Source organism: Cavia porcellus, unplaced genomic scaffold, assembly GCF_034190915.1.
Source record: "Cavia porcellus strain 051 isolate PalLab524CR breed Dunkin Hartley unplaced genomic scaffold, mCavPor4.1 scaffold_3, whole genome shotgun sequence".
Classification (NCBI taxonomy): domain Eukaryota; kingdom Metazoa; phylum Chordata; class Mammalia; order Rodentia; family Caviidae; genus Cavia; species Cavia porcellus.
The window spans coordinates 98,958,540-98,984,686 of NW_026947486.1; positions in this window are offsets into that span (position 1 = coordinate 98,958,540).

A 26,147-nucleotide genomic window follows, 5' to 3' on the forward strand; every position below is an offset into this window, starting at 1 on the left:
GGAAATTCAGCATCCAGAAAAAAAATCATGTGATGGGCCAGAGGAATTTCTCATGTTCGTCTTCATCTTCTGAGATGTACAGTTATGACAGGTAACATTTACAATCATGGGCAAATACAACATATTCTATAAGGATACTGATCAATTTTCATGTCTATATCTTGTAATCTGAACAATTGCGTGAAGAAAACACTACGCAACGTATTAATCATTGTTAGTCTCCTATTAACTTGATTTGAAATTCTGTACCAGTGCTTTTATTCTTTTTAAATAAATTTATCAAGAATAATATATTTGATAAGGTTAAGCAGTAAATGTTCAGCGACATAAAAATGATTCTAGGTCAGTAAAAACGGTTCTTGGTAACTGTTAAATGTAATAACAAAGAGGAGGTACAGAGGGGCCTCTTTCTGGAGACAAAGTAACAGGTGACAGAGACTATGATTCAACCCCATGTTGTGACCAACCTTTCTAAGTAGAAGAAACATCTTTGTTTTACTGAATAAAGGTGACTAGGAGTAAAATGAGGTCAATAAATGATGAACAATACTATTAAATAAAATAAAAACAGAGCTGTAGTTTGCTTTTAAAATGCTTTCAACTTCCAATCCAGATGAAGTATATGCAGGGGAATTTCAGACACAGTCATACAATTTTTGAGAAATCTTTGAGAGATTGTGGTGGTGCACAAGTGTAGTTCTAGCACTAAGGAGGCTGAGGCAGGAGAATCCTCATGAGTTTGAGGCCTTGTCTAAAAAACAAACAAAACAAAGTAAAATAAGTAGTTTAAAATGAAATAGAAATTCTCAATACAGAAATAGAAAATTAATAAAAGTAATGAGAAAATGTAATGTTCATAAAAGAGAAATACATCAACTAAAAATATATTTGATTGTAAACAGTAGCATGGAGTGAAGAGATTATGAACTTGAAAAAAAGTAATAAAAACACCCATCTTAGCAAAAGAGAGAATATAGATTTAAGAAAACCAAATAATCTCAGTAACTTGTTTGTTTATTACAAATGACATAACATCCTTCTTTTGAGAAACCAAAAGAGTAGCAGGAAATGGACCAGGCTGGACAAGATGCTGAAAAATCAATGATTGATTGTTGTATCAATATGCAGAAAATGTGAAAAAAACTCAGAACGGCTTTAGGATAAAACCACATCAAGGTAAGAATAACAGTGTTTCAGTCTGATAGAACTCATGTACAATGAAACCACAGATAGAAATAACAAAATTATTTCTCAGAAGAATGGAACACTAGACCCTCCAGTATCAGCAATAAGAAAAAAATGGCTAATCTCATGATTGTTATTCAAAATGTTTGTTAGAATTCTAGTTCGCACACTTACACAATGAAATTATGTTAACTGTATTTCTAATGGTTTGTGTCTAGCTGGTCACCCAAGTGTCATGTAGTCATGGAGGCAACTGAATCCAGTGTCTGTGACTGCTTTATTTTCTAGCACTGGGATTGGCGGTGTGGATGGTGCACCAGCCCGGGCGCAGAGCCAGCATACAGTATAAGGGAGGGAAGCAGCCCTGTTTCTCCCTCTTTTGCCTTGTTGCTCTTGTGGCTTGCAGCTGGCACGAACTGCTGCCCCACAGCACGCCACCCTGCCTTGGGGCCAGCTGAGATTGGGCTGAAACTTCCAAAATCTGTAAGAAATTAACCTTTCCTTTCTTCATGTTGAGCATCAAGTATATTGCCTGAACAAAAGTAAATAAGACAGTATCCATACTGGAAAATGAATAAAATTATCTTTATTTTTAAACTGATCATTTACATAGAAAGATGTAAAGAATACACTGTAAACACATCAAAAGATCTAAGAAGTACACAAAAATTGTATTTTATTTTATTTAGTTTTTGAGACAAGTTCAGGCTGGCTTTGAAGTCGCTATATAGTCCAGGCAAGACTCAAATTCCCAGCAATCCTCCTGTCTCAACCTTCTGAGTACTGGAATTACAAGCATGAGCCACCACACCCTATTAAAATTTTTGGAGTAAAGCGAAATCTGAAAGTTTGGGTGCCCCCCCAGGGATAGAAACAGCCATCATCTTCTGAGAACCACCATGCTATGCTGGAACTTAGCACACTGGGAAACCAAGCAACCGACTCACCTCGCTGATAAGCAGCTATGGCTCAGGCAAGCGGTGGCCACCCAGGGAGAGAAAGAGCCAGAGTCTCCCGAGATCCGAGCCATGTTGGAACTTACGGTGCTCGGAAACCAAGCAACCTGCTCGCCTCCTGGTAAGGGGGCTGAGAATCCAACATCCCATTCCCCCACCACCATTAGCAAATGGGAGCCAGAGGTCTGAGCATCTCTTGGGAGGTGACCATATGCAATATGACAAATAGTGGGACTTGCTTTTTACCATTTCTCTGAAGGCAAATATTGTTATCACTGTTTTGCTTTGTTCTGATTAATTGTATTGCTCTATTTAATATTCTGGTTTATACTTTCTATAACGTTCTGTATTTGGTTTGATTTTGCTATACCTGCTTGAAAGAACAACTATTGTGAAGATAATGAGCTGCTGTGGCATTCTGTACCAATTTCAATGCATTGTTTTAACTGGTTTTGTTCTGTTTTGTTCTGTTGTATTTTATATCTGCAAAAGAATAATAATTTTAAAAAGAGAAAGTTTAGATGATACATGGTGAACATGAAACATGTGTATCAATGCAATTGTACTAAAATTAGAAAATTACCTCAAAATACAAATATGCTTCCAAAGGTACTTATGGAAAATGCAAAATTATATTCTAAAAACTATGAAGCACTGAAAGAAATTTAATCCCAAAATAACTGAAAAGATACCACATATTCAAAAGTTTTGAAGGTTTAATTTTGGTAAAATTGCAAATTTCCTCACATTTTTTCTGCAGAGCTAATATAATTTGTGTTCAAATTCTGTACATTATTTGATAGTAATTTTCATTTGGAAACTTATGAGGATTGGAAAAGCTAAAACTGTTCAAGAAAGACTGGGGTTTCAAAGACTCCCCTCTTCCTGGTTTTAAAGGTTGCTTCAGGGATTAAGAGACTGCAGTACTAACAAAATAAAAGATGTACAGTATGATACGCCATGACTTACAGTCTGGAGATAAACTCATTTTTATTAAGTTCATTTAAAAAATTTTGTATTTGTGCTAAAACACACATAACATAAATTTATCCTTCACATGGCTCGCCTCGGGCTCAGTGTTCTCTGCGCTGACCTGGCTTTAGCCTCACACATGTGATCAGTCTCCAGATTCAGCCACTCTCCACAGGCCTCAAATTTTCCATCTTTCTGCCTCAGCCTCTGAGGAGGTGAACACCACTTTTATTGTGCAATACACTGAAAAATCAAAAATCTCATTTTCTAGAGGACTGCAGATTATCTGTTGCTGGGGCCTTTGTACCTCAAGGTATACAAAAGTGACACTAGCTGTTGTCACTGATATTGTCCACATAACTCTTGTAGCATGGCCAGATGACTCATTTAAAACGATAAAAGAGCATTTCAAGGCTTTTTTTTTGCTTTTATGGTGCTGGGGATGGAAACTAGGGCCTCCTACATGCCAGGCAAGAGCACCACCACTAAAGTACATCGTCAGTCCTTAGCATCATTCTGGTTACCTAAAAATTAAAAGTAATGCTGACAAACTGTTTTGGGCTAGAATTTTAAATCTCTAAAATCAATGTTGTGGTCTCATATTTTACTTTCAGAAATGGAGATATCTAGAGAGGAAGCCTTAGAAACTGCAAATTACAAGACAAGAATGTCTCTCAAATAAACCAAGATTTGCTGATACATCTGGTACTTTCGGCAGAAATTAAATAGCACTGGACGTTTTCCAGCAAGCTCATACTCAAGACTTCATAGTTACCTTCTATTTACCGCTAGATAATATAAGAATGCAGTACCCTTAATGAAAACAATTGAAATATTGGTGCACTGGTTATTGGAAAAACACCATGAAGGTATATTAAGATGTTCCTTTCTTCGAGGTCATGAGTTTGATTCCTGGTACCAAAACAAATAAACAAACAAACAAACAAACAAACAAACTAAAAAAACTTCCTGTTTTAAAGATGGTTTAATAATAATACTTTTTAAAGTAATTTTGTTTTGTGAGTTTATAGTCAGAAGACCAAAAAAGACTTTGTGTTGCTGTATGACTCTTAAATCATATGTGCATCAAACAAAAATCAGCTTCTTGATAAAAATGTTTATTTTGCAATGTTTCACTGTGCTCACTAAGATAAGCTGGTAATATATTGCTTCATCAATTCACTCCTAAGTATATATTTGAAAGTTAAGGTCTTGAAATGTTTATATATGGTAAGAAAGGTTATCATTCTTAGAACCCTGAAATCTACAGAATTTCATTATCCACTATTGTGATCCCAAATATTGAGTATTGAAATCCAAGTATTGTAATCCCTTTTCCAGTCTTCTCCACAATCCAAAAAGTTGTATTTATAAACCCACTGAGACATTATTGAAATCCTAGCAAGTTAATTTCAATCTACCACCTCCAATGCAACCCACGGTGAGAAAAAAATCACCAAGACATATTCAAAGTTAAGAACAGCCAAGGGGTCCTAAGCCTGATCCCAGTGAGGATATGTGGACAAAGGCCCAGATCCAAGGCCTGTCCCAGAATTTATCATCTTGTGAAGAAGGGGATGGCTTGAGGATGAGGGGCAGCGAGGATGGCAGGAACTCCTGAGTAACCTGAGCTGGAGAACCAGGTAGGGAGAAAAGCATCCTCGCAAAACACAAGGAGAATCACATGCAGAGGATCAAGCTGCATAATTCAATTAAGGTAGTAATTGATTGTTTTTGGAGACTGTTGCTTCAGTTTTTGATACGTAAATTTGTGCCCTGGGGACTCATGTCCTCTTTATTTAGAGGCTCATACCCAGTTGACATTCCTGGAGCTGACTGGCTCTCCCATCCTGCTGTGCTCATATCTTAGAATAGCTCCAAAGATTCCATATCAGTACTTCAGCTGGCCTTATTTGCACTGCTTAGAGCCAAGTGAAGGGACAAGAATAGCACAGCGTGCTCTGTACATATCGGTATATGGAAAGAAGACTCGATTTAACTAATGTTGCAGCAGTTGCTCTGCATTCAAGGAAAGGGACCCATGCAGTCTTCTACAGTCCAGTACTTTAATTGTAGATTTCCTCTTTAGATACTTCCCTAAGCCCCAAGGAGACTTAGCCATTGCTATTTCCTTAGGAGTATGCTTGTGTTAATAAAACTTTTTCACTGGTACCTAGCTGGTCAATATTTGGATTTCTTTCTGTCTTTCTTTCTTTCTTTCTTTCTTTCTTTCTTTCTTTCTTTCTTTCTTTCTTTGTTGTCTTCTTGGGGCAAGGTCTTGCTGTGCAGTGGCTGGCCTTGGGCTCACTTTGTAGCCCAGGCTGGTCTTAAACTCCCAGCAGTCCTCCTGCTCAGCCTCTCAAATGCTGGGATTATAGGCGTGTGCCACAATGCCCGGCCTTTACTTATTTTCTTGACAGTGTACAATTGCGAAAAGATGTCCAAAAACCCAAATATTGTAGAGGAGTGGCAGCTGAGCTGTTTTCATTGATAGGGAAGTTTATAGTTGATGGCCTGGTAGACCTTGCTACTACCTGCATTCAGCACATTCAGCTCACAGCAGGAACACATTTGGGAGAGGATAAATTATCAAATGGTCCTTTTTTCTGTACAACAAAGAAAAATAACAACGTATTAGTGTATTATTACTTTACCTCTGTTACAAAATGAGAAATGCCAAGGGGCTTGGGATTTAGCTCAGCGGCATAAGTGCCTGCCTTGCAAGCAGGTGGTCATGAGTTCCATCCCCAGTACCGATAAAAAAAAAAAAGAGAGAGAGAGAGAAATGCCAAAAGATCATTGTCCTTCTCTTTTTATTATTCTCACTTCTTACTGAGGTACTTGTTGGGGCAAAACCTGTGTCTGTATTTCATTGTATGAGCTCAAATCATCATATTCCAACTCTCCAGGGTAAACTAATGTGTAGACTTAATATAAGTGAATGTTGTTAAATGCATTCAGTATACTGGGCCTCTTTGTTTTTTGAGACACTGTCTCACTATGTAGCCCAGGCTGACCTTGAACCTGGGGCGAGCCTCCTGCCTCAGTCTCCCTTGTGCCACCATGCCTGGCTACGTTGGTCCTCTTTGAAGGCGGAGGGTTGTGAGGGCAGTTGTGTGTGTTCTTTGGCACTGACTTTCCTAGTTTGCCTGCAACAGCTCTGAAGATGCTGGTAGATGACACCAAATTCCTGAGTCAGAGAGGAATGATTGTTTAAACTGCTAACATGAACAGTGAACAGGATATCAACATTTTCGTGGTTAGTTTCTTTTACGCCAGTTCCCACAAAGCCAGGCAAAGAGAGCCAGATAGCTTTGAATATGCAGTGTATTGCTTTGCACTTAGAGGAAATATGAGTTTAGGGAGCACAAATCCTTTTGGTCTGTACATGTACCTTTTGCTGCAGAGAGAGACGGTTCTGTTTAATATAGCACACTGTAAGTATGCATGCATTTATTGTAAGGATGACCCTATGTCTGTCACTGTATGAACACCTTCACAAAGAATAAAGAGTAATTAGGCGTAGTGCCTTCCTGTCCTGACACAGGTACATTACCAGCAGGGACCCATGGGGAAGGGTCACCCCTCACTGCTCTTTGCTACTTGGGCTTGCTCAGGTGAGTGTGATGGAGCAGTGAGCTCCAGGTCCCAGGGAGGAGGGAATTAAAGAGTGCAACCCAGCCGCCCCTGCAGATTTTTACTAGGACAGCACGGACCACAATGCGCATGCGTACTGTTCCTGAGAACTGCAGCAACCACACAAACCGATGGCATTACTGTCACTCACAACTCCACCTCTAAATGTATCCTTATGCCTTCCTGAGGCGCCATTTTGGTCTGCACGTGCATTCTTTCCACTGTGGTTTTCATTTGTATATGCCCATGACTTCCTACCCTCAGGGTTGCTCTCTGTCTATGAGCAACCAATCCCTGCGCCAAATAAACTTCTTCATTGTGGCAGAGTGTCTCCATCGTCCTTGCGTGGGTTATGGTCTTATTTACCTTTCAGGGTGGACCTACCAATGAATCTAGGGAAATATACTTGCCAGTTCCTAGGCTGCAGTGTAAGGGAGACAATTGACCGGGCACACAGTGTGAAGAAGGTTAAAGAAAGTTTCAGGGAGGTCGAAGTACTTGGACAGATGTCTGAATGATGACTGGAAGCTAAATTGAGGGGAGAATCCCTGCTGGAAATAGCCACTTGGGGCAGAAGGGAGTCTGTGTGAGCATAGGGGGCATAGTCAGGCTCAAGGGAGTTGGGGGATTGAGCCCCAGCATGCAGGGGCCCAGTAAGGATGTAGAAAAGCTTTGTCATTTAAGCCAAGCAATGGGAAGCCACCCAAGCTTAAAGCAGGGGGATAATGTCTTGTTTGAAAAAGTAAAAGCAAAAATTCTTGAGGGGAGGGGACAAAAAATATATTCCTGACCTTTTGTTCATAGGGTCCTTTTTAAAAATAGGAGATGCCAGGTGTGGTGGGCATGCCTGTAATCCCAGCACCTAGGAAGCAGAGGCAGGAGAAACACTGCGAGTTTGAGGCCAGTTGAGGGTACACTGAAAGAACTTTGCCCTAGATAGGATATTATGTCAGTGGGAGGCGGGACCAGGGGTTTACCTTGAGGTCACTTTCTCCTCCCTCATGACAATTTACCCATGGCGCGAAAAGAGTCCCAATCAGCTGCCCACACATCAGCAATACCACTTTAAGCACCACCCCAGTCAGAAACTATATGTGTGCCCCCCACACCAGGCTTCCAGCTGAGAAAGCCAGGCCCCTGAGGTCATGGAGTTCTCTCTGCGTCCTTAGAATAAAGGCTATTTTCATTTTATATTCTTTTACCTCACCGAAAATCCTATCATACATAATGAGCCCTTGTGTCAAAACCAAAATGAATAAAGAAAGAAAGAAAGAAAGAAAGAAAGAAAGAAAGAAAGAAAGAAAGATTGGTACAGATATCCTAGCCTTTGGCCCTGTGCAGTAGCTCTTACTAGCCACTTTTGGATTTGGGTTTTTCACAAGGGCCCTCCCTTGCTGCGCCCCGCAGCCCCAGCTGAGGTGTGCTGGGGAGGGGGGGGGGTTCCTGGTGCTGAGGCGCGCTGGTTGGCCTTCAGCGTGGAGCACAGGAACCCGCGGTGTGGAGCTGCGGGGCGGAAGTGGGGCGGGGTTGGTTAGAAGTAAGTGGCTCGGGATTGGGTGTTGGCGGTTCTATGTTAATGAAGCTGCCAGCGCGAAGTAAGTTATCCAAAAGGCAAGAGCATTGAAAGTGGGTTTTTTTTTTTTTTTTTTTTTTTTTTTTTTTTTAGTTCTGGTTAGGGAAAGGCTTTCTTGAGGGAACGTAGAAATGTGCATTCGTGTGAGCCGGTGGCCCCAGAGGTACTGACCATCAGTGTGATATGTGTGCGTTTCAGGGAGGAAGCAAATACAGGGGAAGTACCAGGAGCAACTTACTGTTTTCAGCAATTGTTTCTGTAGTATGGTGCTGAGTTTTGCCTAGTTTTGTAGCATACCATAATTGCTAGCAAGATCCTTTTTTTCCCTTCTTTTTCTTCTCTGAGCATGGAATTCGACTTTGGGGTTTGGGGGTTTTGGTCATTAGTGATATTTTTGTTTTGTCTTCTTGGAACTACCAAGGGAGAAGTATAGTGTGAGTAGCTCTTGTTTTATGGTAGTTTCCAAAAAATGTTGAACGTGTATTTTGTAGTTGTCAGTATTAAGTTGAAAATTAAAACTTATGTGAATTATTTGTGAACGGTTGACTGAGGTTCCTGTTTTTTTTTTTTTTTTAAATTTAATTAAGGGGAGACATTAAGTTGGGCATATGTAGGTCAGTGGCACAAAAATTGTTTAGGCAGGCACAGGATTCCTTTTAAAACTAAACAAAACAAGCTAGTAGAAGGGGCTGTGCAGTGCTTTTTATTTAATCTGTGTAAGTTATAGAGTGTATTGAGAATGTTTTTATGTCAGTAGAGGTTGAGTTTTTCAAGTTGGATTAAAAGGTTAATGTCATGTACTATGTACATCCTTTGGTTTGACTGACTGCTTTGTTTTATCATATTTGGTTTTATTCTCTTCCAAAAAAAAAAAAAAGTAATGAGAACTGATGTGTAATTGTTATTGTAAAAAGGAGAGGAAAAGAAAGTGCTCTAAAGGATACAACTGCAAGTGTGTTTACGTGGGTAAGATAGATGACCAGATTACTAACTTTTTGTTGAATCATTGAACACAGCTGTTTGCAGTCTCTCTGTTTGAATGTCCACTTTGTGTGCTTTAATTTTATAACTTGAACAACTGTTTTTAAGATGACAATATGTAATCTATTTAGTATTTTCTTACTGATTACTTTTTTGAAATTCTGTATTACTTGTACCCTTTTACTGTTTCATTTTTTTCTTTAAATAAAATTTTAAAAAAAGAGTCAATGTCACTGAGCCATGTCTTTTACTTGTTTTAATTAAGCAAGTGTTAAAATGGTCTTAAGTCTTTTTTATGTGTTTTGGCAGAATTTTAGCAATGTACTTCAGGGAGGGTCATGCTGGCGATTCTTTCTCAACCTCCCAGAATACTGGGGTTACAAGTGTCACAACTTGTTATGAAAGAAAGAACGCTGCAGGATAGTGGATCAAACTGCCTTAGAATGCATTATTTTTTCTTTTTATGAAGAACGTTGGCTCTTCCCAACACCTTAAAATGTGAATTAGGTTGATGTTTCTTTATGTTTCTTTGGAGGGGTGGTAATAGTCATTGAGCTTTGCTTGCTGCTTACCACTGTACAATTCATTGCTCAGGGCACAGGAGCCTGGATTTTATTTCTTCCCACAATGTGGTAACAGGCGGATACTGTTGGGAGCCTTGAAGCTGGAAACTCACCACAGGTGCAGGGCTGGCATGTGGCCCTCCCAAGAACAAAGGGCACCTGGGACAAGCCATCTGAAGAAGCTGCTTCAGCCCCCAAAACGCCAAGTCCCCAGACAATCAAAACAGGTGGTTGCTAGGAGAACAGGGTGTTACCAGGACATTTAGTTGCTAAAAAGGTATAAATAAAAGACCCTGCAGTGAAGGGGCCTTTGCTTTTGTCTCTTCTTTATTTTTTCACATCCTGTTGTAGTCTTTCACCCTAAAAACCTCAAGAGCCCTGCGGGTTGCAGCAGGATACAAAAGCTTGTAATAGGGGCTGGCTTTGTAACTCAGTGGAAGAGCATTTGCTTAAGGTAAGTAGTGCCCTGCACTCAATCCCTCACAGTACCTCAAAACAAAACAAAGCAAACCCAAACCTGACACTAGAATTGTTTTGGAGCAAGAAAACTAGGCATCTGGTGTTGGAGGTCTTTAAAATGTTGTTTGTCATTCGTTTCCCTGTTTTGCCTCTTATTTGTGTATTTTTTATTCGTTTTGGCTTTTGGTAGTGTCTTACTGTGTCACCCACATTGATGTCACACTTGCTGTGTAGCTGAGGCTGATCTCCAAATTGTCATCATTCTGCCTCAGCATCCTGAGGGCAGGGATTGCCCATATGAGTTGCTGTGTTTTACTTTACATTTCTTTTTCAATCAAAGAAAGGAAACTCCTCAGCTGATTCTGATGTGCAACCAGATAGGAAATGATGGCTGCACACAACCCCTCCTTATATCTGCACAACGTGAAGTTTGTCCCTTCATGCTGCACATAGTTCACTGGTATAATAGTCACTTTTCCGTTGCTGCTGCAAAATGTCCAACAACTACAATTTAAAGAAGGAGAGGTTTATTTGGCTCACAGTTTCCACTGCATACAGTTCACAGTTGGCTGGATCCAAAGCATACACTCATGGCAAAAGGGTATGGCAGAGCCAAAGTGGTCAACCCACAGTAGCCAGGAAGCAGAGAAGGGAGGGACTGAGGAGGCAAATAGACCTTCTGTATTTGTTACAAATAGATGCTCAGTGTTTGTTGAATGATTGGACGCATCTACGTGGAGGGACAATTTAAAATCCTATGTAGAGTAGAGTTTACCACTGTATTTGTTCCAGATTAGTGGAAGCTAAGGGGTTTGTACTTTCTGTTCTGATTACCAGAGACTTCAGGAAAGCTGACAGGATCCAAGATATTAGTCAGTGCTGGAGTGACATGTTATTGAAAAGAAGGCATAACAATGTCTTTTGTTTTTGCTCTCACAGAAGTTTAAATCCTAGAGTAAAATGGGACCAGCATAAAGGTGCTGGTATGACATTACCACTTCTCCACCGGAGGGCCGTGTCCCAGCCAGTCCCCGCTTTCCTGTGTGTTTTGTCTTCTCTTAATCTTGCAGTGTCCCGTCTGTTAGGTCTGGGAGAAGGGGGAGGAGAGGAGAAGTCCGCGGGAGGAATGGAGCGGAGTGGACGGCCGTAAAAGTAGTGGTCAGCGGTGGCTTTATTCCGGGAATGCGGGGAGGGGGCCCCCGCCGCCGGCCCCGGGCATCTCTATACCCGGGGCCGGTGGTGTCTCCGGGAACACGGGGAGTGGAGACTGGCGCGCTGGAGTCTGGCGAGCTCTCTCTCTCTGGCGAACTCTCTCTGGCGAACTCCTCGGCGAACTCTCTCGGACACGTGGCGTGGGAGATCTAAATAGCCTAAGCTTAGGGCAGCACCCTAACGCCATTAGAGATGCACAGATATCTCATTGGCGCACAGGTCCTTAAGGATGGGGATATAGAATTACAATCAAGTCCATAGGGGGCAGGGTGGGGGAGGAGTTTAGCTGCAGCCTTTTCTGGTTACAGTGTTTTATCTGGGCCGGCAACTCTTTCACCGTCAGTACCTGCACCGTTTGCACAAGATGTCACACTTAACATTGATGAGGCTCGGGGTTCAAACCCAAGCGGCACAAGCAAAGCAAATGTTATATTTTCTGGAAATTAATATGATTTGTATTTGTTTAATGTATAGTTATAAAAGAACATATACGTACATTAAATTTAAACATTAAATAATACTTGCATGTAGATCACTTCTGTCTGCAGTGCACAAGGTCACATCTGAACTATTTGGCAATATAAATAAAACTTTAGTAACAGGTTCATGGCCTGTTCTGGGTGTGCTACTGGAGACTGAAACCAACACCTCACTGAGCTGCATCCTTGGCCCTATTTATTTTAATTTGTAAAAATTTGAAACATCTCACAAGACTCTGTTTGCTGAGGCTGGCCTTGAGCATGCTGTCCTCTTGCTGTACCTCCACGAGTGCTGAGGTTATAGGTGTGCACCATGGTACCTTCACTACTTCATGGCTTCTCACTCTCCTTGCTGTCTGTCAAAAGCTATAGGAAAGAAAAAGTATTCAGGGACATTTGCTCAAAGTCTGAGAAACTCATCCTAGCCTCTAAAATATATGCCTATGCCAGACCATCAAATGACTCAGTGTTAATTTATTCCCTTGCTTTTTTAAATACTTATTTATTTATTTTAATTATGAAGATTGAACTTAGCTCTGGGCTGTATCTGCAACCTTTATTATTCTCTTACTATGATTTTTGCTGTGTGTGAGATAGGGTCTTGTTAAGTTGTCCAGACTGAACTCCTCTTGTCTCATCATTCCTAGTACCTTGGATTACAGGTATGCACCACCACTCTGGGCCCATGATCTGTTTGATTCTCATGAAACTTGTGTGCAGATGTCAACACCGATCTGATCTGAGGACTCTTATTGCCCCAGGAGACATTGAGGATGTATTGACTTAGCTTCTAGGGAATCTGCAAAGATGAGTTATTGAGGCAGTCAGTGAACCTTTGGGTGCTAAACTGGGAGGATACATTGCCAGAAGGGCAAGGGGTTGCAGGAGGCCCAGGTGGTTTTGATTCAGAAGATCGAACTTGAGGGAAGTTTTCAGAGAGTCTTACATTGACTTATTCAACAGTAAGCACTGGGGTCTTGGTGTAAACTTGGGAATACAGTGGTACCGTAGATAAGGTGCCTGTTCTCAGAGAACTGACTGCTGTCAGGGGGAGACAGTTAATACACTAGATGAATTAAGGAAATTCACATAGTAAGTAAGATTCCGAAGCCCCTGATGCAGGATTCCTTTAGAGTAGGTGGTGAGGGAAAGCTTCCCTGAAAAAGTGACACAAGAATTTGTGCTAGGATCCATGGACAGAGAATGGCAGCAGAAGAAGCTGCTGGTGCAGAGATTTTATGTGGTAATGCACTTGAGCTGCAGGAGTAACTGTGAGATGGCTCCTGTGACTTGGGTGGAGCCAGTGAGTAGGAGAGAGTGGCCAGCTTAGTCAGGGGCAGGCAGGCCCTGGACTGGCAGGGATGGTGAGAAACTCTGGGTGCTGGAATGGTGCTGAGGCAGTGTGGGTTAGCTCAGGTCTCCCTGCTTTTCCAGAAGCTCAGGCAGCTTGCCAGTCTTTACAGCAAATGTTTCACCAATGCACTGTGTACTGATTACAGTGTCCCTGAGGACATGATCCCTGCCTTGTGTGCTTCCTTCTGTAGCCAGGACAGTGGTGGACACAGGGACCTGAGTCAAGATCTTTCCCCATTGAGGGCTGCACCGGAAGTGAGTTTCAGCAGGCAGCCACAGTGAAGTCAGACATCTACAGCTTTTCATGCTCACATGAGAGATTTAAACAGGTGATCAAGTTAGCCAAGCCCCAATTTTTAGGTTGTTTTTCGGAAAATGCAGGATTTAGGGGACTTCTGGTTTTGGATTTTGAGCCAGGCTGTCCTTAAACTGTGCAGGTTGGCCTGGAACACTTGATTGCCCTATGTCAGCCCTCTGAATACTGGAATTACAGGTCTGTGCCACTCCACCTCGCTTAGAAGATTGGTTCTAGGTTGCTTCTTTGTGCTTATGGAAAATATGAGATGGCGATCTGGCAGAAATCTTTTTGTTTTACCTCTTCATTAAGACAAAGAAAGCTCATCCATCTGCTTGTTAATGACAGTGCATACAAATATACATGTATTAGTTTTTCCACATGCTCAGGCTAAATGCAGGGCTTTGGGAATTCTAGGGACATGGTCTACCCCTGACAAAATTTTTCGCTCCCAAGCACCTTGTGTATGTGTCTTTTAGCTCAGGCTGGCCTTAGACTCACCTTGCAGCCCAAGCTGGCCTGGACTCACAGAGATCCTCCAGCCTGTACTGCCTGAGTGCTGGGTTTATAGGTATATGTCACCATGCCTGGCCTCCAAGCAAGGATTTTTAAAATGGAGAGTTAATATTTAACTATATGTGTGACTTTTCACTAAGCTCTGTTTTTTTAGTTTTTTGAGGAAGGGTCTTATTGTGTAGTTCATGAGACTTTGAACTCGTTATACCCCAGGCTGTCCTCGAGCTTGTGGTGATCCTCCTGCCTGAGCCTTCCAAGTGCTGGGATTAGGGTTGTGTGTCACCATGCCCAACTTCTAAGCATTTTTAAATGATACAATTGGATTCTGAGTACTAAATATGACATTTAATACATGTAGGTTCCCATAGAGCCTACATGTCACTTGAAAGAAATGCAGGCCTGTTGAGATTTACAGGTCTTTCATGTGAAGTAGTCACATATGTGAGGACAGGAGGGCTTCTTTAAGAGAGGAACGCAAGGACTCCACATGTTGTTGAATGTTAGAACGCTTTCCTATGTAATATGTGCGAGATCCTGGGTTCTATCCCCAGAACCACAAGAAACAGAAGTTACTTAACATAAAAGAGCCACAACACACACACACACACACACACACACACACACACACACACACGCACACACACACACACACACACGCATGTACGCACACACACACACACACACACACACACACACGCCTACACACAGTGAGTAAAGTCCTATTCATATGAGAAGTAAATAAGCATCAACTCCCTTTCCTGGTATTTGTAGTCTCAGAGACAGCACTGCACCTGGCATGAGGTGAAAGCATTGGGGTACTCAGCTGAATGCCATGAAGCATTTCCAGGCCCCCCAAGGCTCCCAGAGGGAGAGCCTCTATATGCATGATATTGGAAGTACTGTTTCCTGTCCCTCCGGCAGGGTTTTTCATGGTAAATAAACTTCTCATTTGTTGTTGGTTTTTTTTCCAAATCTATTTTATTTAAAGAATAAAAAAGAAAAGAAGAGGAAGAAGAGGAGGAGGAGGAGGAGACGGAGGAGGAAGAAAAACTACAACAAAATTTCAAAACACATCAACCAGGGGGCAACAATAGTACCATACTTCATTGTGTGTTGTCATCCCCAGATGGCTTCTCATTTGTGACTGACAGTTTTATTTCAAAAAAAAAATAGTGTGTAGCTGGGGATTATAGCTCAGCAGCACAGTGCCTGCTTGGTAAGTGTGAGGTCATGAGTTCGATTCCTGGTACCAAAGAAAACAAAAGAAAACACTCACATGTAAAGGGATTGAGTGTCTTGACTGTGGCTACACAACTGCATCTGGGTCCTCACAGTTACTGCTCCCTTAGAGATGATGTCCCCTGGGATGCTCAGTTATTAAGGAAGCAGTCCTCTTGGGAAACTAGAAGCTTCTGCCAGGCTTCCAAAGCTTTACCATGATGTTGTTAAGTCAGGTATCCAAGTCAAGCAGAAAGACAGAACTATGAATCTTCAAGTTATCCAGTATATTCTGAAGACTGACTTACAGGTGAGCCCTGAAGTACTTGGGAGTTTGGTTCTACTTAGCCATCTTGGGAGAGCAGGCAGTGAGAGACCAAAAGGAATCTGGAGATCAAGCCATAGAAACCCCTGGAAATCCTCTATTTACTATACTTGTGTGTTGCTGAGAAAGCCTACCTGCTTAACACAGTGTCAGTAGTAGGGATGGAGGGGTGGAGCTGAGGGTGTTAGCACATAGTGGGGAGGGGGTGCTGTAGGCACACACTGGGGATGCAGTGAATGGTAGCTATTACTGCTTTCAAGGTACTGGTGTAACAATGAAGTAGCTAATGAGGACTACAGGGGATCCACCAAGAAGAGGGAGCTTATCTGACAGGTAGCTGGTTTCTACCAGTGACAGTCAGGAGATTGCAGATACACCTTTGACAGCATTTCCAGGTCACAGGAGAACATTGGAGCTCAGAGAACCCAGCCAATGGACAGCGCCAGGGTGCAGAGATGTGAACCCTATCCTGATGTCAGTGTCCATCTAGGACTGACTTCAGAACCTTCAAAGGCCGGTGTAGACTTGGTAATCAAAGAGATAAAGGAATCAGGTATGGCCTGGACTCACAGGCTAAGCATTACTGTAAGACTAGTGGATTTTGAGAGTTACAATAACTACAATTAATCATCTACTTTAAACTGTATGTGCTGGGAAGATAGGGGATACTTTAGGGCAAAATCAAGATCCTTAAAATTACTAACTTAAGCTTTTTGGGTTTTGTAAATACCTGGCTTGGATGCAGAGCTAAGTAGTAACAATGAATTTACTTATAGTGTGATTGTTTCTTTCCTTCTCTTTCTTTCTTTCTTTCTTTCTTTCTTTCTTTCTTTCTTTCTTTCTTTCTTTCTTTCCTTCTTTCTTTCTTTCTTTCTTTCTTTTTCTTTCTTTCTTTCTTTCTTTCTTTCTTTCTTCCTTCCTTCCTTCCTTCCTTCCTTCCTTCCTTCCTTCCATCCATCCATGCTTCCCATTTCTTTCTATTTTTTTTCCATTTTTTAACATCCTTTAGCTATTTATCTCTAGCTGGCCTTAAGTTCTATATAGCCCAGGCTACATAGAGACTTATAGGGTTTTTTTTCTTATTCATTTTATTTAGGAGGAAAAAGAGAAAAAACAAAACAAAACACAGCGGTGTAAGGGTACAAGTAATACAGAACTAAAAAAAAAAAAACAAAAAAAAAACAAAAAAAAAACACAGTAAGAAATCACCAGTTAATAGATTACACATTATCATCTTAGAGATAGTTACTCAAGTCACAGTATCAAAGCATAGGTTTTAAAGTAAGCATCACTGACTCCAAAGAAGTTGTAGAATACCATTATTATCCTGGGACATGTGATTTCTAGGAAGTTCAATGAAATGAATTGACATTAGCAGAAATACCTGGGAAAAGAGGACAGTATTTGTGTTCACTGTGTTTTAAATTTATGTAAAATACATTTTATTTTACATATACACAATTTAAAAAGATGAAGTAAATGTGTTTAGTTTTAATTTTTTTTAAAAAATTGGCATAATGCCAGGCATGGTGGCACAGATCTTTAATCCCAGCTCTTGGGAGGCTGAGGCAGGAGGATTGTTTGCAGTTCAAGGCACTCCTGGACTACATAGTGAGACAATGCCTCAAAAAAACAAAACAAAAAACAAACAAACAAAAAACACCTCCCCAACTGTCATAACATTGTATGTGTTTACTATGAATATCACGATGCCGTGAAGTACATATATGTTGTTGAGTAGTTAAATCTAGGTAATTACAAGTCACACTGTTCACACAGTTATCATTTTATGCTAGAGAATCCACTCCATTTTTCAAGAATACTAGTCACTGAAAGTAGGTCTCTGGAATTTACTCCTGTTGAGCTGTTGAACTCTTCGGAACTATGGTTATATCCCCTTTGACCAAGCTTCCCCTTCCGCAGCCCCTCACTACCTCACACCTACTCAGCATCTACCTCAGTAGTCACCATTCTGCTACTTTACAGTATTAATGTTCTTCGATTCCACAGATGAGTAACATTTCACAGTATTTCTCTTCAGTGTCTGGCTATTTCACTTACTTTTTTCCTTCAGCTCATCCCATGTTGTCACAAAGTCCAATATTTTATTCTCACTATGTCTCAGTAGCATCCCAGTGTATGTGTATGCGTGTGTGTGTAAACTATCTCACATTTTCTGTATTCAGTTTTTAAATTTAAAAAAAAATATCCACAGCTCTTATACTTATTTATGTATTGTTTGCTTATTTTGCTAAGTTTTGTTTTGTGTTTTGTGGTACCGGGAATCAATCTCAGAACCTTGTGCTTACCAGGCAGGCGCTTATGCCACTGAGCTGCATCCCAGCTTTTATTCAGTTTTTGAGGGACACCTAAGTTGATTCCATTTCTTGAATATTATGAAAAGTGATGCACTCAACATGGGGGCGCAGCTGTCTCCTCAAAGTAGCTTTCAGGCTTTTTGTTAGATGTACCCTGTTGTGTGATTTCTGGAAAACAGTAGTAGCTCTGCTTTTAATTTTTTTTTTTTAATACAGGTTCTTGATATGTTGCCAGGCTGGTTTCTGTCTCCTGAGTTCAAGTGGTCCTGCTGCCATAGCTCCTAAGTAGCCGAGACTAGAGGTAGATACCACTCATTATTGTTATTATTATTATTATTGAGAAATCTCTACATTATTTTCCCTATTGGCAATAGTAATTTGGATTCCTACTGATCATAAGAATTTGCTTGTGTTCACAGCGTTTCAAAACAAACACTTGTCATCGTTTTAAAATGCTTTACAATGTAGACTAGCATATCAATTTTGGTTTTTCTTTTTTGGTCATAAATGACAACACTAATCCACAGCTTTCAAGCCAGTTTTGGACCCTCCCCACATTGGTTACTGAGACTTGTGACAAAAGTTTGCTCAGTCATTTTAAACCAGTGCACTTTACCCTGATTAGGGGATTTACGAAGAAACAGCTACCTGGCATTAGAAGGTTTGGCACTCATGCCATTCACAGAGTAGCTGGGAGTGACATTAGAGGTCTGAGATGACAAAGAAACACCTATGCCTGTTCATCTTCACATTCTTTTCCCCAAAGAACAGAAAAGACCAAATAAGTTTAACATTTTGCTACCTACTCAATTATACTTTTTGTACTCTTTAAAAATCTACAGAGAGTCAGGGATTTAGCTCAGCAGCAAGAGCCCTTGCTGGCAAGCACGAGGTCATGAGTTCGATCCCTGGTACGAAAAAGAAAAAAAAACAAAACATTACATGGTTGAGGATTTAGCTCAGTGGGGCATCACCTGCCTGGCAAGCATGAGGACCTAAGTTCAGTTCCTCTATCCTCCCCCAAAATAAATAATACAATTTAAGTAATTATACCTATAGGCAATTTTATATCTTGATTTTCCACTTTACTTGAGAATGTACTATCTCATGTAATTTTTTGTGCTTTTTAAAAATTTTTAATGTAGGCACAAACCTTTCACTTTAATAATCTAATAGGAATTAATAATATTATTATCTTACCTATCTTGTATGTATGTATTTTCCCTTTTCTTTGTTGTCTTTCTCCCATCCCAGTTTCACTTTCTTTTTGAACAGTTTCTTCCCATTTCACAGTATCTGTTGTTTGTTTTGGACCCTACTTATTCTTTCTGCTTCAGAGAGCTAAGTATTAAAACAGAAGCAGTAAACCTTTTGGAAGAAAAAGCAGGTACAAATCTTTTCTTTCTGTTCTTTGTTTTCTGTACCAGGGCTGAGCTATGTCGCTAGCCCGAAATTTAGAGACACAGGTGTAGGCAGAGAGTTCATGAACAAAACTCAAACTGCGCAGGAAGTCCTTCAGAGAATCAGCAGCGGGGATCTCATCTTATTAAAAAGCTTTTGCACATCAAAAAATAGGAATACCCAGCAGAGTGAAAAGACAACTCACAAAGTGAGGAAACATTTTAGCCAACTGACCTTCCGACAGAGGACGTACATCTACAACATATAAAGAACAGAAAAATCAGACCCTCAGAATTCCAAGGTCCAATCCAAAAATGGACATCTACACACTTCTTAGATTAAAGAAATACAAATAGCAAGTAAACGTATGAAAAAATGATAACATTGGTTGCTTGAGAGATGCAACTTATTCTATGTAGTTTTTTAAAACTCTGTAAACTTGTTTTATAAATTTTATTTTAAAGATAAAATATTTGTATTTTAAAGAGAAGTAAAAATTTAAAACAAGATAATATGATACATATTTTTCAATTTTTATTCTTTTGCTTTATCCAAAACATAGAATACGTGAAGCAGGTTCAAAGGGACTACCAGGAAACTAAAAAGTCTATCAAAAACTGGCATAACAGCTTGAAAGAAACTAAGGACAGACTATCTGAACTGGAGGGCAGATTTGTAATATGGGAGAATGAAATGAAAAACTTCTTAAAAATAACAAAGAAACAAACAGCAATAATACAAAGACAAGAAGATGATAAGAGGATCCATAACTTAAGAATTAAGAACATAAAAGAAGAAGTAGGGACACAAACAAATGAACTACAAAAGCTACTCACAGAAATAATCCAGGAGAATTTTCTTAATTTAACAAAAGGTAAAGATACTCAGATGTATGAGGCATACAGGATCCCAGCCACCTACAACCCAAACAGAGCAACACCCAGGCATATAATAATAAAAATTCCAGAAATTCAATACAAGAACAGAATATTAAAAGCTGTCAGAGACAAGAAACAGACCACTTACAAGGGAACACCCATCAGAATTACAGCAGATTTCTCTGCACAAACCATCAAATCACGAAGGGCTTGGGGGGAAATAATTCAAGCTTTGAAAGATAATAATCTCCAGTCAAGATTGAGATATCCTGCACAACTGTCCCTGGAAATTGATGGAAAAACAAGGTGCTTCCAGGATAAAGAGGAACTGGGGGAATTTGCAACCACCAATTCAACTCTACAGAGAGTATTGCAGGATATTCTAAAAAAAGAAAAATACAAAGAATCCAGAAATAGTGGCAGGGAGGCCACAACGAATGGAGCAGAGAACAAAATGAAGAGGACAAACCGACAGCTAATGACAGAAAAAGAGCTCAACAGAAACGAGGCAGAGAAGATTGGATGATAGGAACAGCTATTTTGGAGAAAATGACGTCTTAATAGGTAATACTGATTTAGTATCATCTTGTTTTGAAGTCTCATCAAGCTTTTGTTCTTCTGTCTCCATTGGTCTAAACAGGTTGTATCTTATTGGATTTTATTATGTACGATAGTATAAGCAAAAACTTTTAAAGACAAGGAGATTATACAGAAACCATTGTTCATTTTCTGTTAGTTGATTCTAAATACCCTGTAATGCTGTCATTCTCTTAAATGGTTTTACACTGTTTTGATATATTTAATGCTACAGTATACGAAGTTGTACTCAAGGATTTCAAGGAAAGAGACAATATGGTAACTACTTTTATGTCAGGATTATCTTGTGGTGAAACACTATTCTGCTTAAATGGTTATGTTTTGATCTGCGCTGTTTTGCTGTTATGCCCTCTTTTATTTCAATCTCTGCTCCATTATTTACTTTTTTATTTTTATCCTTTTAATTAAGGGAAAAATAAATAAAAATAGCAGGATATATTATAGTAACCCACTTTGACTTTCCATTATCTTAATTTAAAGCCCTGTATTACTCTCACCATCTTGTTTTTGACTGATATTCCCCTATTCTGTTTTCCTGGATAGTACCAGGTTAGAAAGTTTAGGCAACAGCTGTGAAGATAGTGAGATTCATTATGACGCCCATTCTCGTTGACTTTTATCTACTTTTGAAGACCTACAATGTCTCCAATGTTACGGTTTTGTTGGTTTTGTTCTTTACTGTTTTGTTCAATTTTATTATAACTGATGATATAGGCAATTCTATTAGAGATAGCGGGAGGCATTATGGTAACCATTGTTGATCACCTTGTATTATGTTTTTACATTATCTATTATGTCCACCCTTTTGATTTGACCGACTCTGTTCTGTTATGTCACATTTGGTTTTACTCTCTTCCAAAAAAGTAATAAGAACTGTGGGAGCAATAAAACCCAAAATGTGTAATAGTCATTGTACAAAAGAGAGGAAAAGAAAGTCGCTATATGATATAACTGCATGTATATTTAAGTGTATAAGATGGAAAATGATATCACTGAGTTTTATTGGATCATTGGACAGAACTGTTTGCAGTATCATTGTTGGAATATCCACTTTATAAACTTTAATTTTGTGACTTGAACAATTATTTCTAAGATGACAATATGTAATCCATTAACTAGTGATTTCCTACTGTTTATTTTTTTCTGTAAATCTGTATAACTTGTACCCTTTCTCTGCTTTTTTTTTTCTCCTTAAATAAAATTAAAAAAATAAGAAACAGTGACAGAGGCTAGGTCAGCACTGACGCCCAGGAACCAAAAAAAAAAAAAAAAAAAAAAAAAAAATAGTATTTCTTGTTATGTTCACAATAGTTGTCCTTTCCATCAGGTATAGCAAAATCAAACCCAAAACAAAACACTATAAAACCAATGGAAATATTGAGTAAGCAAAACAATTAATCAGACCAAAGCAAAACAATGAAAATAGTATCAGACTTCAAAGGCAAGATAGAAGGAAATCCCCCATATTTGCTATATTGCATCCTGTTACCCTCCCAAAAAAGCTCCGAGCACTGGCCCCAGGCCTGCAAAATGAGCTAAAGAATACAAGCATTTAGTTGCTTTACGTACCTCAGTTGCCATCAACTCAGGCTGTCGTTGAAACCACCCAGTTGCTAACAGGGTGAGAACAGGGAGTGGACGGTGTGTGATTCTCAGCTCAGGGCCTGGTAGGCTCACGGGAGGTGCCGTCTGTTCTTTCACTGGAATGCACGTGGCTGGCATAGCCTCCTAGGAAGCCTGGCTTGGTTGATTTCTCCCAGCATGGCAGATTCTCGAGAGATGGTGACTTTTTTCTCCCAGGAGCTAATGCGCTTACACAGCTTCACATCCATTTACCTTTAAAAAATCTTTAGTTTATACTTCTCTATTGCCAAAAAGTACTCCATTGTATAAAATAATCATATCTTTTTATCCTTTCCTTGGTTGATAGACATTTGGGTTGTATCTAAGATCTAGCTCCTAAACCTATTTTGAAATTGTCAGGTTTTGCCCATGGTTGAATTTCAGTTTGTTTCTTTTTATAATCTGTGAGAAACAAGGTTACAATGTTTTTCCTGCATTTTGAATTACTTCCTTAAGATATATTCCCAGAATCAGAATCACTAGGTTCAAAGGTTGGGTCATTTTAAACCTTCTTCTTCTTCTTTTTGGTACTGGGGATTGGACTCAGGGTCCTCTGCATGCTAGGCAAGCACTCTACCACTAAGCTACCTCCGCAGCCCTTAAAGATTTTATTTTTGCTAGGAGGCCTTAAAATTCTTGATAGTTGTTGCCAAAGAGCTCTTTAAAGAAGCTGATTAAATGGACCTCACCGCTGTCCAGTCCTACTGAGAGAGTGGTGCATTATTGATGATAGGGAAGTCGTATCTGTACCACACATCACAGTTTTGAAGGATTAAGTTTGTGTGTTATAAAATTATGGGGTATATGGAGAAAAGACTCACTTGTTATGTCGTTAAAAATACCAGGTCAAAATAGATTAATCTTTGCCAAAGTCAGACAGCTAACCCAGCAAGTCAGAGTACAGAACTCAGTAAGGTATCAGAACATTCTTCACAGTTCTGTTGCCCCATGACTGTCTGAAAATGTTAGTTACTGTCACTAATAAGCAGGTGGGCCTGTTCCCAGAGAAGTCTGAAGGAAGAGAAGGAAGAGAACTTTAACTCAAACCATCATCTGAGTCTGAGGCAACAACTCAGGGAATCAGAGTCCTCTATCTGGTGAAGCTGTATTTCAATTGTAGATTTCTTATATTTCTGAAAATTTCCCAATAAAAATTTTAATTGTAAAATCTGAACTTGGAAACGTTGAAAATCTTAAGAAATCTTCTAACCCAGTCATGGTTGCACAGTGTCATGCAGTGCACTGACCAAAGTCACAGAAGCAAGGAGTGCACCTTTCCCTGTGCCAACCCAGGTTCTGGGTTACTTGATTCTCTACAGGGCTGTACCAGGTAAGGAACCTTGCAGTCTGACCCCCTCTGGTGGCAGCCATGAGGCAGTGCAACCCCAAGAATGGGTCAGTGTCCTGGGATGGTTCTGTGTGGGCTAGTGAGCTTTGAGTTGTATTAGGAATTCGAAAAAAACTTATATATTCATGTCCACCCTGCTCTAAGTCCTCTCCCTAAAAAAATCTATGGAATTCAGTATCACTGTGGGATATCTGAGACTTCTTTAGAATGTGAAGTCAGGAAACGTGGAGAGATATACTTAAACGGGAAAAGTGAGTATGGAGTAATGTGTTTTGTTAGACCAAATGACATTTAGACTGCATTTCTTATCTGCCACGCACACACACACACACACAGAGTCTGTCTTTCTGTTCATCTCATGGTGGTAAGGCCCAAACTGAGGGCCTGATGCATGCTGACCAGCTGCTTTCCCACTGAGCTGTACCCACAGCCCCTGGTGGATATCCCTAAATACATATCCTGTAGTTCACTCTTTTAAAAAAATTTAAATTTTTTTTGGTACCAGGCATCAAACTCATGACCTTGCGCTTGTCAGGCAGGCACTTATGCTGCTAAGATGAATCCCCAGCCTTGTATTTTACACTTTAAAACCTTAGCAGTATCTTCCCATTTTTTTCCTTTGAGATCATTCTGTATTAAAAACAAGGCTCTTCTGACTGCAGAGTACATAAGGGAAATGCTTTTTTCTTATTGTCAGATCTTATGGAAAACATTTCTATTTTATACATATGTACAAGTGTATACATATGTATGCAAGCATATGTTAGCTAACAGGCACAATGAAACAATACACAGCCAGGCACAGTGGTGCATGCCTGGAGCCATAACTACTCAGTAACCTGAAGCAGAGGATCATGAGCCCATGAGTTTGAGACCAGTCTGAACAGCACAACAAAACCATTCTAAAAATACACCTCATAGTTATTTGATATATAAACTTTATTAAATACAGACACTTTCACATATTGTATGAACATTATTCTTTGGTATCTTTTTTATTTTCCAAGAGTAAAAGATACAATATCTGGTGCAGTGGTTCTGGTGGTGCTAAGGACTAGCACCCAGCTACATCTCCAGCCCTTATGAATGTTTATTTTGTGACAAGGTCTTGCTAAGTAACTAAATTGCCCAGGCAGTGTTCTAAATTGCAGGTCTCCTTACTCATCCAACTGCAGTATCTGTTTTTTTGGGACTGTGATCTTAGCAGAAGTGTGGAACATTTGAAATGAAAACAGGCGTGTATGGACATACCCCCAAAGTACGAGCTCAGTGGTCTAGAAAGACTAGGCAAATTCAAATCAAACCCATTCTGGTAACTACTAGTTTTGGGAATTTCAGATTTTTTTTCAATCACCAAGAGCATGTGTCTGCAAGCTGTCTGCTGAATTCATCTGGAATGCAGCAGCAGAGGCTGTTTTAGGGATACCTAACGGGAAAGCCTTTCCTGTTCTGTCATCAGTTCTCCCTTGCCCTCCCCACCAAGCCAAACCGGGCAAGCTAAGGGCGATGCAGCTGGCAAAGGCAGCTGTTATTACACGTGAGCTAGAGTAGGGTCACAGTGATAGGATGACAGCTTTGTTTCCAGGTTCACAGTGACCATTCATGGTTGTTTCCCCTTGTGCACAGTGGAGGAGAAAGAAAGGGCTGAGAAGGCAGCTAGTGGGGAGCTCCCAGTCCTTCCTTGGCATCCTCAGGGCAGTTTGACTTTGAAGAGTGAGGCTGTCTGCAGGTGTGGTCCCTTGTGGTGGTGGCGCCCTGCTAGGGGCCCTGAGACTGTGGGCTGGCAGCAAGGTGTAGAGTTTCACAAGGAGAAGGAGACAGGAGGATATGATGTCAGCTTGGTGAAAGAGGACAGCTGTGGTCAGGACAGTGACAGTGAGAAATGTGGCAGACAGCCTGGGCCACAAAGCTTCACTGGTAAGTTCAGTTGGGGAAACTGGGTTGAGAGAATGCTAACAAGTTATATCAGCTCCCAAAAGTGTGTTAATTCTCTGGTATCTCTTTTCTTTTCTTTCCTTTTTAAAATTTATTTTTATTTTCTTTAGCTTTTTGAGCTTTTTGAGATTGCATCTAGCTGTGTGTTTCAGGCTGGCCTTGATGTCGCTGTGTAGCACAGGTGGCTCCAACTCTCAGTGACCCTTTTGCCTCATGACATATTTCTCTTGCTTGATCCTCTCTCCTTTGCTACATTTTCTGGGCATTTGAATTCCAAGGGAAAGCAGCATGCCATTTATACCCTGTAGTGCTTCTTAGGTGCAT